The sequence below is a fragment of the Pan troglodytes genome, chromosome 17 (genome assembly GCF_028858775.2).
Source record: "Pan troglodytes isolate AG18354 chromosome 17, NHGRI_mPanTro3-v2.0_pri, whole genome shotgun sequence".
Classification (NCBI taxonomy): domain Eukaryota; kingdom Metazoa; phylum Chordata; class Mammalia; order Primates; family Hominidae; genus Pan; species Pan troglodytes.
The window spans coordinates 39,110,335-39,121,924 of record NC_072415.2 but is presented as its reverse complement, the minus strand read 5'-3'; the positions used below and the strand labels follow the sequence as shown (position 1 = coordinate 39,121,924).

The following is an 11,590-nucleotide window of genomic DNA, read 5'->3' as shown; positions in this document are numbered from 1 at the left end:
CAGTGCCCCATTGTCTTTGCTATGTGCTCTTAAACACACACATACACATATTCACAGACACACACACAGAGAAAAGCACAGAGATACATATTCCAAAGCACACCCATACATTTCAATAATCTCTAGCACCCAACATATTTAGACATCCTACATTAATCTAAAGCGACTGAATTAACCATTACCAACAATATAGTGATTTTTAAAATTTGAGATGGTTTTGAAATCTTTCATAATAATGTTTTTCTTCAAGTCACTGAATTATAATGATTTAATGAAGGAAAAAATCTTTTTCTGAAGCCAGTGGGAAAATGGAAATGTTTCTGTTTGCTTTTATGATCGTTAATTTTGTGTCAACTTGACTGGGAGAGTGGATACCCAGGTATTTCATCAAGTGTTTTTCTGGGAGTGTTTGTGTGAGTGTTTGACAGGAGCTTAATATTGGAATTGGTAGACTGAGTAAAGCATATTGCTCTTTCTAAAGTGGTGGCCCTCATCCAATCAATTGAAGGTATGAATAGAAAGCTGACCCTCAGGAGAAAAAGAAGAAAGCCTCTTTCTGCCTTTTTAAAAAAAATTTCTTCTTAGTTTTTTATTTTTTAGACAGGTCCTACTTAGATTCCTGGGCTGGCATGCAGTGGTACGATCTCAGCTCACTGCAGCCTTGACTTCCTTGGCTCAAGCAATCCTCCCACCTCTACCTCCTAAGGAGCTGGGACCACAGGCATGTCATGTACCACCACACCTGGCTGACTTTTAAATTTTTTTGTAGAGACAACATCTACACTGTGTTGCCTCGTCTGGTCTTGAACTCCTGACCTCAAGCGATCCTCCTGCCTCAGCCTCCCAAAGTGCAGGGATTACAGTATAAGCCACTGAACCCAGTCTGTCTGTCTGTTTTCAAGCTGGAACATTGGTCTTCTACCTTTGGACCCAGGCTTGGACTGGAACTTACAGAGCAGCTCCTCTGCTTTTTTTATAATACATTTCTTTATCTTCTATTGGTTTTGTTTCTCTGGAGAACCCAGATTAATACAGGCTTATTCCATAGGAAACAGCTATAAATCCTTTAAAATATTTGTTTAAAATTGTGATAAGCAAATAATTGCTTTACATTTAAATATACATGACGTTTTCTACTCAAGTCCTGGTATCGTTTAATTTAGCTAAGCAAATAGAATACTTATGGGCCAAAATAAGTTTGTAGATTATAGGAAAGGAAAATTGTAGACACTATTTTTAAAGTTCATTTAAAAAAATGTAACAAGATTACCAAAAAAAGGAAAAGGAAGATGCAAGAAAATATTTCAAATGGTTTCAAAACAATAGACAAAATTATCCTCAAGTTATCAGTGTTTGACCACTGTCAGCAATGGCTATCTCTGCAGATTCAGGTGAATGCTGCTTTTTCTAATCAGAAAAATATAGTTTGTGCAAGTGCCAAAAAGCAAGTCAAATATAACAATAGATCTTTGAACTGAAGTTTATACTCACAAATCAAGGAAATAATTTTTATCTTTTTAAGCAATGAATATCCCTGTATGTCGTAGAATGCAACAATCAGAGGCAGAGTAATGATCTGGAGAACCTACCAATTTGAACCAGAATGGAAAAAAAGAATTTGTAATGAATATCAATATATTAAGTATATGTATTTCTAATCAAAGCACAGAAAACCCCCTCTTTATAACATGATAAATAAAATTTGAAATTCTTTATAACATAAGTAAAATGTACATGTAAATAAAATTTTTAACATGATAAATAAAATTTATCTTTATAACATGATAAATAAAATTTTAAATTTTACCAAAGTCCATGGTCATAATATTGTTTGAGTTCAGGGAACTGACCCCAGATACAATTTGGGGCCACCTGGTGTCAGTTGTCCATTATGGCTAATATACCAAAGCAAAACAGTATTCTGATTTCAGAGGATTTCTGGAATGTGGGAGGAATTCGAATAATTTCCATCTCACTGGCATTTGTTTCATAAACTCAATGGAGGTTTTTTTTTTAATTATGGTAAAATACACACAATGTAAAATTTGCCATCTTAATCATTTTTAAGTGTATAGTTTAGTGGTGTTAAGTACGTTAACATTTTTCTGCAGCCAATCTCCAGAATTCTTTTTATTTCACAAAACTGAAATTCTATAACCATTAAACACAATCACCATTCTCCTTTCTATCTCTAATATTTGACTACTCTTAAGCATCTCATATAAGTGGAATCATGTGGTATTTTTCCACTTACATGTAGAAAAATCTTTTTGTTACTGGTTTCTTTTACTTAGCATAATGTTCTTAAGGTTGATCTATATTGTAGCATGTGTCACAATGTTCTTTCCTTTTAAGTCTGAATAATATTCCATTGTATGTCTATATCACATTTTATTTTTCCATTGATCTGAAAATGGACACTTGTGTTGCTTCCCCTTTGTGGCTATTACGAATAAGGCTGCGATGAACACAGGTACACAGATATCTCTTCACGAACATGCTTTCAATTATTTTGGGTATATACACAGAAGAATTGCTGGATTTCGTGGTATTTTTATTTGTATTGTTTTGAGGAATAAGGAGATCTTAGGCTAGAAAAACTCTGGAATTGAGTGCATTCTGTGCTTTATAATACATGTAACTGCTCTTTCTCCACCTGGCTTTACCCTCTCCTCCACACCCAGTATGGAGACTAAGTGGAGGATGAGCAAGAATAGAGATAACCTAATCACATGTTACCTAAATCTATGTTCTTACTGAGTTTTACAATACTGTAAAGTTTTGTGTCCTTCTTGATATATAAAGATGACACTGATAACCCCTTATCATTAAAACAGGCAGTCAGAGTCCTCTAAGAGTACATGGATTTAGATTCATTCATGTATATCTCTCACCCAGTCTTTCTTGTTGCTGTGGTATGAATAAGAAACCTATGCTATCTAAAAAGAATTGTAAATGTCAAAGATAGATAGAGATTATATATTTTTATTGTATTATTATATGTTATGTATAATGTTACAGTAATATATGTGATACAGAGAGATTATAAAGGATAATAAAAATGTTCTTTTTACAAAATTTTATTTTATTTTATTTTAAGTTCTTGGATACATATACAGGGTGTACAGGTTTGTTACATAGGTAAACGTGTGCCATGATGGTTTGCTGCACCTATCAGTCCATCACTTAGGTATTAAGCCCACATTCATTAGCTATTTATCCTAATGCTCTCCCTCCCCACCTCCTCTGACAGGCTCCAATGTGTGTTGTTCCCCTCCCTGTGACCATGTGTTCTCATTGTTGAACTCCCACTTATAAGTGAGAACATGTGGTGTTTGGTTTTCCGTTCCTGTGTTAATTTGTTGAGGATAATGGCTTCCAGCTCTTCCATGTCCTGGCAAAGGACATGATCTCCTTTCTTTTTATGGCTGCATAGTCGGAGTGAACAGACAACCTACAGAATTGGAGAAAATGTTTGCAATCCATCCTTCTGACAAAGGTCTAATATCCAGAATCTACAAGAAACTTAAACAAATTTACAAGAAAAAAACAAAAAACCCTATTAAAAAGTGGGCAAAGATATTCCACATTCATGAATAGACACTTCTCAAAAGAAGACATTTATGCATCCAACACATATGAAATAAAAGCTCAACATCACTTATTATTAGAGAAATGTATATCAAAACCATAATGACATACAATTTCACACCAGTCAGAATGGTGATTATTAAAAAGTCAAGAAATAACAGATGCTGGCGAGGCTGTGGAGAAATAGGAAAGCTTTTGCACTGTTCGTGGGAATGTAAATTGGTTCAATCATTGTGGAAGACAGTGTGGCGATGCCTCAGAAACCTAGAACCAGAAATAGCAAAGTGTTCTTCTTTATTCCTTCTTCATAGGATGATACCACTTACATCCTTCAAATATACAGAACTATATTGATATAACTACATAAGATACAAATAATTCTGGTCAGTCTAGCCAAAATATTTATTCCCTAATGCATGCATTTACTAATTTAACAACTATGTCTCAGGCACCATGTTTTGTACTAGGAAGAACAAAACAAATAACAGAGATGCCCTAACTTGACTCAATTATTTTTTAAATTGAATTTCTTAAGGGTTTGTGTTTATGATTGAATCTAGGTTATGTGAATTAAGTATATTCAAGATTTTAAACATTTACATCACTCTCCAAAATTATTCCAGTAATAATTCTGGCATATTTAAGAATGGCTACTTGTTTCTTTTTATAATAAAGTAAGCTGAACAGATCATTGTGGTAGAATGAAAAGGAAGATGTGTCTTTAGCATATTCTGCATGAGTCTAGATGAGCATTCAGAAAGGTAACAGTATTGGCAAGATTTCTAAAGATTCAAGTAATATATTTTGTTAACTGACTCACAGTGTTGATAATCAACATTTTAAATATTCATAATAAATAAATAAATAATTAACATAATTAACACTTAAATATTGATAATTGGTATTAAGCACTTAACTGGTTGTTATAATGAAAGGGTAGATGAATGTAAAAAGGAATTAATGACTGACACATGCAATGAAGAGAGAAGTTTAAAATATAATTTCACCTTATTGATATACTTTTCCCTAAGTATCATATGAGAATAATGGCATGCCAGGATTATTGGTTGGTGAGAAGAGAAAGCAGTTGAAATCTAGACATACTTAGAATAAAGAACATGTAGAAAAATAGAATACCTAGAAATAAACTTAACCAAAGAAGTTAAAGATCTCTACAATGAAAACTATAAATCATTGATAAAAAATTGAAGAGGAAAGTTTAAAATAAAAAGATATTCTAGATTCATGGATTGAAAGAATAATGTTAAAATGTTTACACTGTCCAAAGAAATCTATAGATTCAGTTAAATCTCTATCAAAATACCAATGACATCCTTCACAGAAATAATAATTCTAAAATATACATGGAACCACAAAAGACTCAGAATAGTCAAAGCCATCCTGAGCAAAAAAAAAAAAAAAAAAACTGGAGGAATCACGTTACCTGACTTTGAATTATACTGCAGAGCTATAGTAAACAAAACACCATGGTACTAGCAAAAAAACAGTCTCATAGACTGATAGAACACAATAGAGAACCCCAAAATAAATCCACACATCTACAGTGAACTCATTTTTAACAAAGGTGTCAAGACCTTACATTGGGGAAGGGACAGTTTCTTCAATAAATGGTGTGAGGGAAACTAGATATTTATAGCAGAAGTATGAAACTAGACCCATATCTCTCACCATATACAAAAATCGAATTCAAATGGATTAAAGACTTAAATCTAAAACCTGAAACTATAAGAAAACATTGGGGAAACTCTCCAGGTCATTGGGTTTGGCAAAGACTTCTTGAGTAAGACCTAAAGAGCGTAGGCAACTAAAGCAAAAATGGACGAATGGGATCACATAAAGCTAAAAAGCCTCTGCACAGCAAAGAAAAAAAAAATTAAGAAAGGTAAAAGAGACAACCCAAAGAATGACAGAAAATATTCACAAGCTACCTATCTGACAAGGGATTAATAACCAGAATATAAAATCACCTTAAACAACTCAATAGGAAAAAAATCAAATAATGCAATTAAAAATGGGGAAAAGATCTGAACAGTTATTTCTCAAAAGAAAACATACAAATGGCCAGCAGGTATACAAAAAAATACTCAATATCATTAATCATCAGAGACATGCAGGTTAAAACTACAATGAGATATTATTTTACCCCAGTTAAAATGGCTTTTATTCAAAAGACAGACAATAATGAGTGCTGACAAGGATGTGGAGAAAGGGGATCCCGTGTACACTGTTGGTGGGAATGTAAATTAGCACACCTACTATGGAGAACAGTACAAAAGTTCCTCAGAAAACTAGCAATAAAGCTGCCACATAATCCAGCAATCCTACTGCCAGGGTATATATTCAAAAGAAAGGAAAACAGTGTATTGAAGAGATATCTGCAATTCCATGTTTATTGCATCACTATTTACAATAGCCAAGATTTGGAATCAAATTAAGTGTCCATCAAAGGATGAATGGATAGAGAAAATATAGTACGTATACACAACGAAATATTACTCAGTCATGAAAAAGATTGAAATCCTGTCATTTGCAACAACATGAATAGAACTAGAAGACATTATGCTAAATGAAATAAGCCAGGCATAGAAAGATAAATATCTCGTGTTCTCACTAATATGTGGGAGCTAAAAATTAAAACAATTGATCTCATAGAAATAGAGAGTAGAATGATGGTTACCAGAAGCTGATAAAGGGTAGTGGGGATGGAGGAACAAAGTAGGGATGGTTAATGGGTGCAAAAATATAGTTAGATAGAAAAATGCAATTTAATATTTGATATCATAATAGTTGACTATAGACAACAGTAACTGATTTTGTGATATAAAACAACTCAGAGTGAAATAATGTTCCTAACACAATGAAATGATAAATGCTTGAGATGGTGGATATCCCAGTTAACCTGATTTGATTATTACACATTCTAGGCATGTATCAAAACATCACATGTACCCCATAAACATATACACCTATTGTGAATTCATAACTAAAAATTTAAAAAATAACATGTAGAGAGATTTAGGAAAACTATTTTTCATGAGCCAATATGGGCAATAATTAGGTTATGGAATACCTACGGTATGAGGGCTAAGATAAAATCCACAGTTTTGTTTATTATTATTCAGTAAACATGCATTATTATTATGTAAACATGTATGCACTATTCAGTAAACACATATTTAGTGTTTGTTACATGCCCAGCACTGTGGGGGAAAAAAGATTACAAAATAATTTCTTCCACTGACATGTGAAAAGATTTATCTTGCATTCAACAAGGATTTGCTGTATACTTACTATTATGTGACAGGCTGTCATGGGGAATACTACAACAAATAAAAATAGATAAAATTCCCTGCCTCATGGATTCTAGATTCTAGTGGTTATGGGTTGGGGGGAGATGGTCTTTCCGGAATAAAAGATTAAAACAAACACAAGAAGAATAGAGTGGGTAGGAGAAACAGAATTATGTGTATAATGGAATTATCCTGTATGTGAGTTTGAGTTCCATTAGGTTTCTGTTAGGTATCATTAAAGAGTATTGAGGAGTACTTATGGAATAACTTAATTTTCCAGAGGTAACTCAAAGTCATGGAAAATCTGAAACTCATCATGGAAATGAGTGAATTAGACATTCATTAAAAAGAGAGATTCTTGTAAGTTGAATAGCACTTAAAAACTGGCTTGCATTCTGCAAGCATAATATGAAACTACAAGTACTTTAATGGTTTATGTCTGTCAAAAATATCCAAGCCCTCTCATTCCAACATCTTCCCAAAGAAGCATGATCAGGTGACTCAGAAACCCAACGCTTCGATATGTGTTTCTCATCCTAGCTCGAATTTGTATGAAATTCTGACCTTTTTACACCTTTTCCTATTCTCAGAAAAGAAAGAACATTGGCTAAAAACAAAAAATTCTAATAAGTGTAAGATGGGTTGATTAAGGATATAATCTGATTTTTGTTTTATTAAATCATTTTATATTAAAGCCAAATGTGGTTTTCTGTTTTATGTTCTCCACACTTACACTGACTCTAGAAACAAAGAGCTTTATCTCTTCTAGGAAAGACAAATTCTAATTTTGGCTACCTGCTTTTTTGTTAATTTCTTTGTTTTAAAATTTGATTGCATTGATCTTCAAAACTGAAACTCATTAGAAACCGTAAAGGAAGATACTACAGATTGTCCCAACTTTTAAATCTCTAGATAGCCAAATGTTACTTTAATGTTAACCATAGTGTTTCTGAATTATTGCTGTAATATTTCAGTAATGGCATAGAAGCTGTCAAGGTCAAAACAGCCTCAGAAGGGAGATGTGCAAAGAAAAAGCATTAGATCTGAAAAGCACAGTTGTAGCTGCTCTAAGGAATCTTTACTAAAGTAATGTGCCAAACGATGTCATATAGAACTGTGAGATCCCAGAAATCGCCATGTGGCAAGTACTCAGAGATGAAAGAGAGTTTTCGTTTCTGTTTCCTTTATATATTAGCATATAAAACACCTGGCACCTTTCATTCCAAGTAAAGCATATATTTAATATACATAAAGCTCAATGAAAGTCTTTTTTATCCCCTATGGAAAGATTGATTGGATTTTTCATGCACTGAACAGAACAATATGATTTGCAACATGCCTGGGGTCTGTGGGAGCACTGGATTGAGCAAATGTTGGTGAGTGCACCCTCTTCCACCGTGGGCTTCCTACCTTTTTCCATTTTGCTCTAGTTGGGAGGTCTTGTTGAATGACTGGGTATATAACACCAGGAGCATGGTTTGGTCATTACTCTCTCCTTCCTCACCAGGAAACAGAATGTCTTACTTAGTAGCTCTTTCTCATATACAGTTGCTCATATGTGGTCGAATTTCAGATCATGGGATAAATCTGGCACTTCCTTTCTCCTCACCACACTGTTATAAAAGGAACAAACAAACAAACAGAAAAGAAAGCAAGCCTCTTAGCAAAAAAAATTTAATACAGCCCTACTAACCACTTGCATTTGTATGGCATTCAGTTTTCTAAGAGTCTGTTACCTACATTTGTTTTCGCTCCTCCCACTACCCCTCTAAAGTCTATTACCCTCATTTCACATCTGAAAACTCTGAAGTGCAAAAAAAATTCACATACCTGATGGCAATCAGATTAACAGTTATTACACCCAGGACCCAAATCAAAACACTCTTACTTTACATTCTGCAGTCTTTTATCTGCAAGTAGGCAGTACCATAATGCCAAACAGAAGCAGGTGAGTCAAAGCCTGGAAAATCTATGCAATGCCAGAGAAGAGTGAAGCATCCCACTGCATTTTTTTTTCTTTTTCAAAATAAATTGAATATAAGCTTAAAAACTGAGTATTTTTACTGAACTTTAATTATCATCTCTGGTGAAGTCTTTCTACATACAGGTTTCTAGTTTATTTCTGTCTAGTTATGTTAATACTTTTATAGTTATTTTGTAGTTTTACAGTTACACTTACACTATTTCTTACAATTATATGAATACTACCAAAGCAAAGAACTGTCAAGTCATATTGCTTATTCTTTCCTTTGCTTACACTAGACTTGAAATAAAGGCTCTTAACCTGACTCATTCATTAAAATATATTTGGAATCCAAAAATAAAGTCATGTTAATATTATGTAATTGCTAAGTTCTTGTCATGATTTATTAAGTCAATGTATATACCTTGATGCATCAAAATTCTATTTCAATGAAATTACTGGACTATAAAATTATTGTTTTGTTTTTCTCTGTCATTTAACCAACAATAATTTTTGCAGCGTTTTCCGTGTAATTAAATGTATCTGTAAAGCATTAATGCCCTCTAAAAATTAAACATCCATAAAATTGTTGATTCAACAGTAATATAAATGTAAGATAGGAATGTGCTTAGATAGTTTGAGATGCAAAGCCTCTTTTGGGAAATAATAATTTGCCTCTAGGAGATTTTGAACTCTTAACCAAATAAGAGCTAATTATTCTAGTTGAAATGGCATTAGAGACTTCTATTTTGGCATAGCATTTCAAAAATTCTTGAGCAAAATATTATTCCATATGATTGTTTGTTAAGAGCAAACCTATCTCCACTTGAAAATAATCATGAACTTAGTCCAAGAGGAATTTCAAATGTTAACAATTATTAATTTGAACAAAAATATCTCAAGTAAGATTAACACAAGGCTAAGCCAAAGGTTAGTATTATCACAGAAGTCAGAATCCGCCAAGATTTCCTAATTCCCTAAAGAGTTTTGTTTGTTTGTTGTTTTTTCAGGAAAACCAAGATTCCTTCTATGGTAGAGGGGACTGGGCACATCAGTATTCTTTCACATACATTCACCTGTATAATTACAGCTTATTAGACAAATTATTCCCCCACTCCCCAAATCTGGTTACAATTGAGTAGAATATTAAAATATTTACATAGTTTTTATTAATATAGTACATGAGGAAAGACATAGTGTTTTCATCACACTGACTTGACTTTAGATACAAGTTCTGCCATATTTCGTTGTTTGATTGGAAGCAAACAATTTAAACTCTATTAAGCTCTGCTTATCTTTACTTAAAATAAAAAATATGGAAATAGCTGCCTCACAGATTTTACAGACTTTTAGGACGGTCAGATAAGATAGCGTATCCAAAGCATTTTAATAGTTCCTAACATACAATAAATGCCTGATAAATAGTAGCTATTATTTTGCATGTTATTACATGAATTTATCTAGATCACTTGCTTATAATGTCCAAATTTATTAAGGAATTAGATGATTACCATACCCATTGGACAGATTCTTTTTTAGTCATTCATTTATTTAATAAACATTTATGAAGCCTTTATTATATGTCAACACTGTACTGAGGATTCAGACATAAATAAAGCAAAATCTTTGCCTCAAGAAATTTGCAGTATTATTAGATCCATGAAAGCTCCTGTTTTTTGAAAGTGTATTATATGAAAAGAATTGCATTAAACACTTTGAAGACATTATATTATTTAATTATAGCTGTTGTCAAAGTCAGTATTTGAACCTCTGTTACATTCTGACTTTTAAGCCCAGATTCTCAATTGGTACAAAGCACTACTATGAAAAAGAAAACACATTTTGTCACAGGGAGAAAAGTGTAATAACTAATTCGCCTAATAAAAAATATCCACTTTAATCCTTTTTTTAGCAGTGTATTAATTTTAGCAGACAAAAAAGTCGGTTTTATTTCTTTAATTTTTTCTTTTAAAAATAATATTTTGGTCAAAATAAATTATTAAGGTCATTTGTAAATCTCAGAAAGCTCTGTGTTTCCCTTTATTTTAAATTATGACGACACGCAAATTTGTGAAGCGTTCCACATTTTAAATTCAAGGACCAATTACCTGCTGTTAAGTGCAAAAGCTAAAAGAAGAGATTTCCAAAATGAAGGGGCTTCTGGCTAGAAAAGATAGCGAAACGGGAGAAAACATTGGACAAGCAGCATCCTCTCTTCAGCAGGCATCACTGAAACTCTTCGAAATGGCATACAAAAAGATGGCATCTGAGCAAGAAGGCTCTGGAAATTCTGGCACTGGGGAACAAAAGGAAGATCAAAAGGAGGAGAAACAGTAATAATAGCAGAAATTTTGAAGCCAAATTGGACAACATATGAAGCTTAGGAGCAAAGAGACTTCCTGAGCAGAAATGGGCAAACTTCCGTCTTTTTACTGTGTTTTTGCAGTGTTCTATATATAATTTCCTTAATTTGTAAATTTAGTGACAATTAGCTAGTGATCATTTTATGGAAAGTGATTCTAACAGTATAAAGTTCACAATGTTCTATGTCCCTAGACTGTCATTTTTCAGCTGCATGTAAAAGGGGTAGGATGAATTAATTGGTCATTATAAAGATTTAACTATTGTATGCTGAAGTGGCCATATTTTCAAGGGGTGAAAACATTTCACACACAACAATGAAGGTAATCAGCCATAGACTTGGAATGAGACCACATATGGGGAT

General features: G+C 33.0%; 1 long non-coding RNA gene across 1 annotated transcript; it reads right to left on the bottom strand.

Annotated features, from left to right (window-relative positions):
* Positions 1–3,123: 3,123 nt before the first annotated feature.
* LOC129137839 (uncharacterized) lies at positions 3,124–11,310 on the bottom strand. Its single transcript, XR_008540660.2, has 3 exons — positions 10,974–11,310; positions 8,313–8,515; positions 3,124–3,454 (listed from the first exon to the last, which is right to left on the bottom strand). It is a non-coding gene; the product is annotated as an uncharacterized LOC129137839 (long non-coding RNA).
* Between the last annotated feature and the right edge of the window lie 280 nt (positions 11,311–11,590).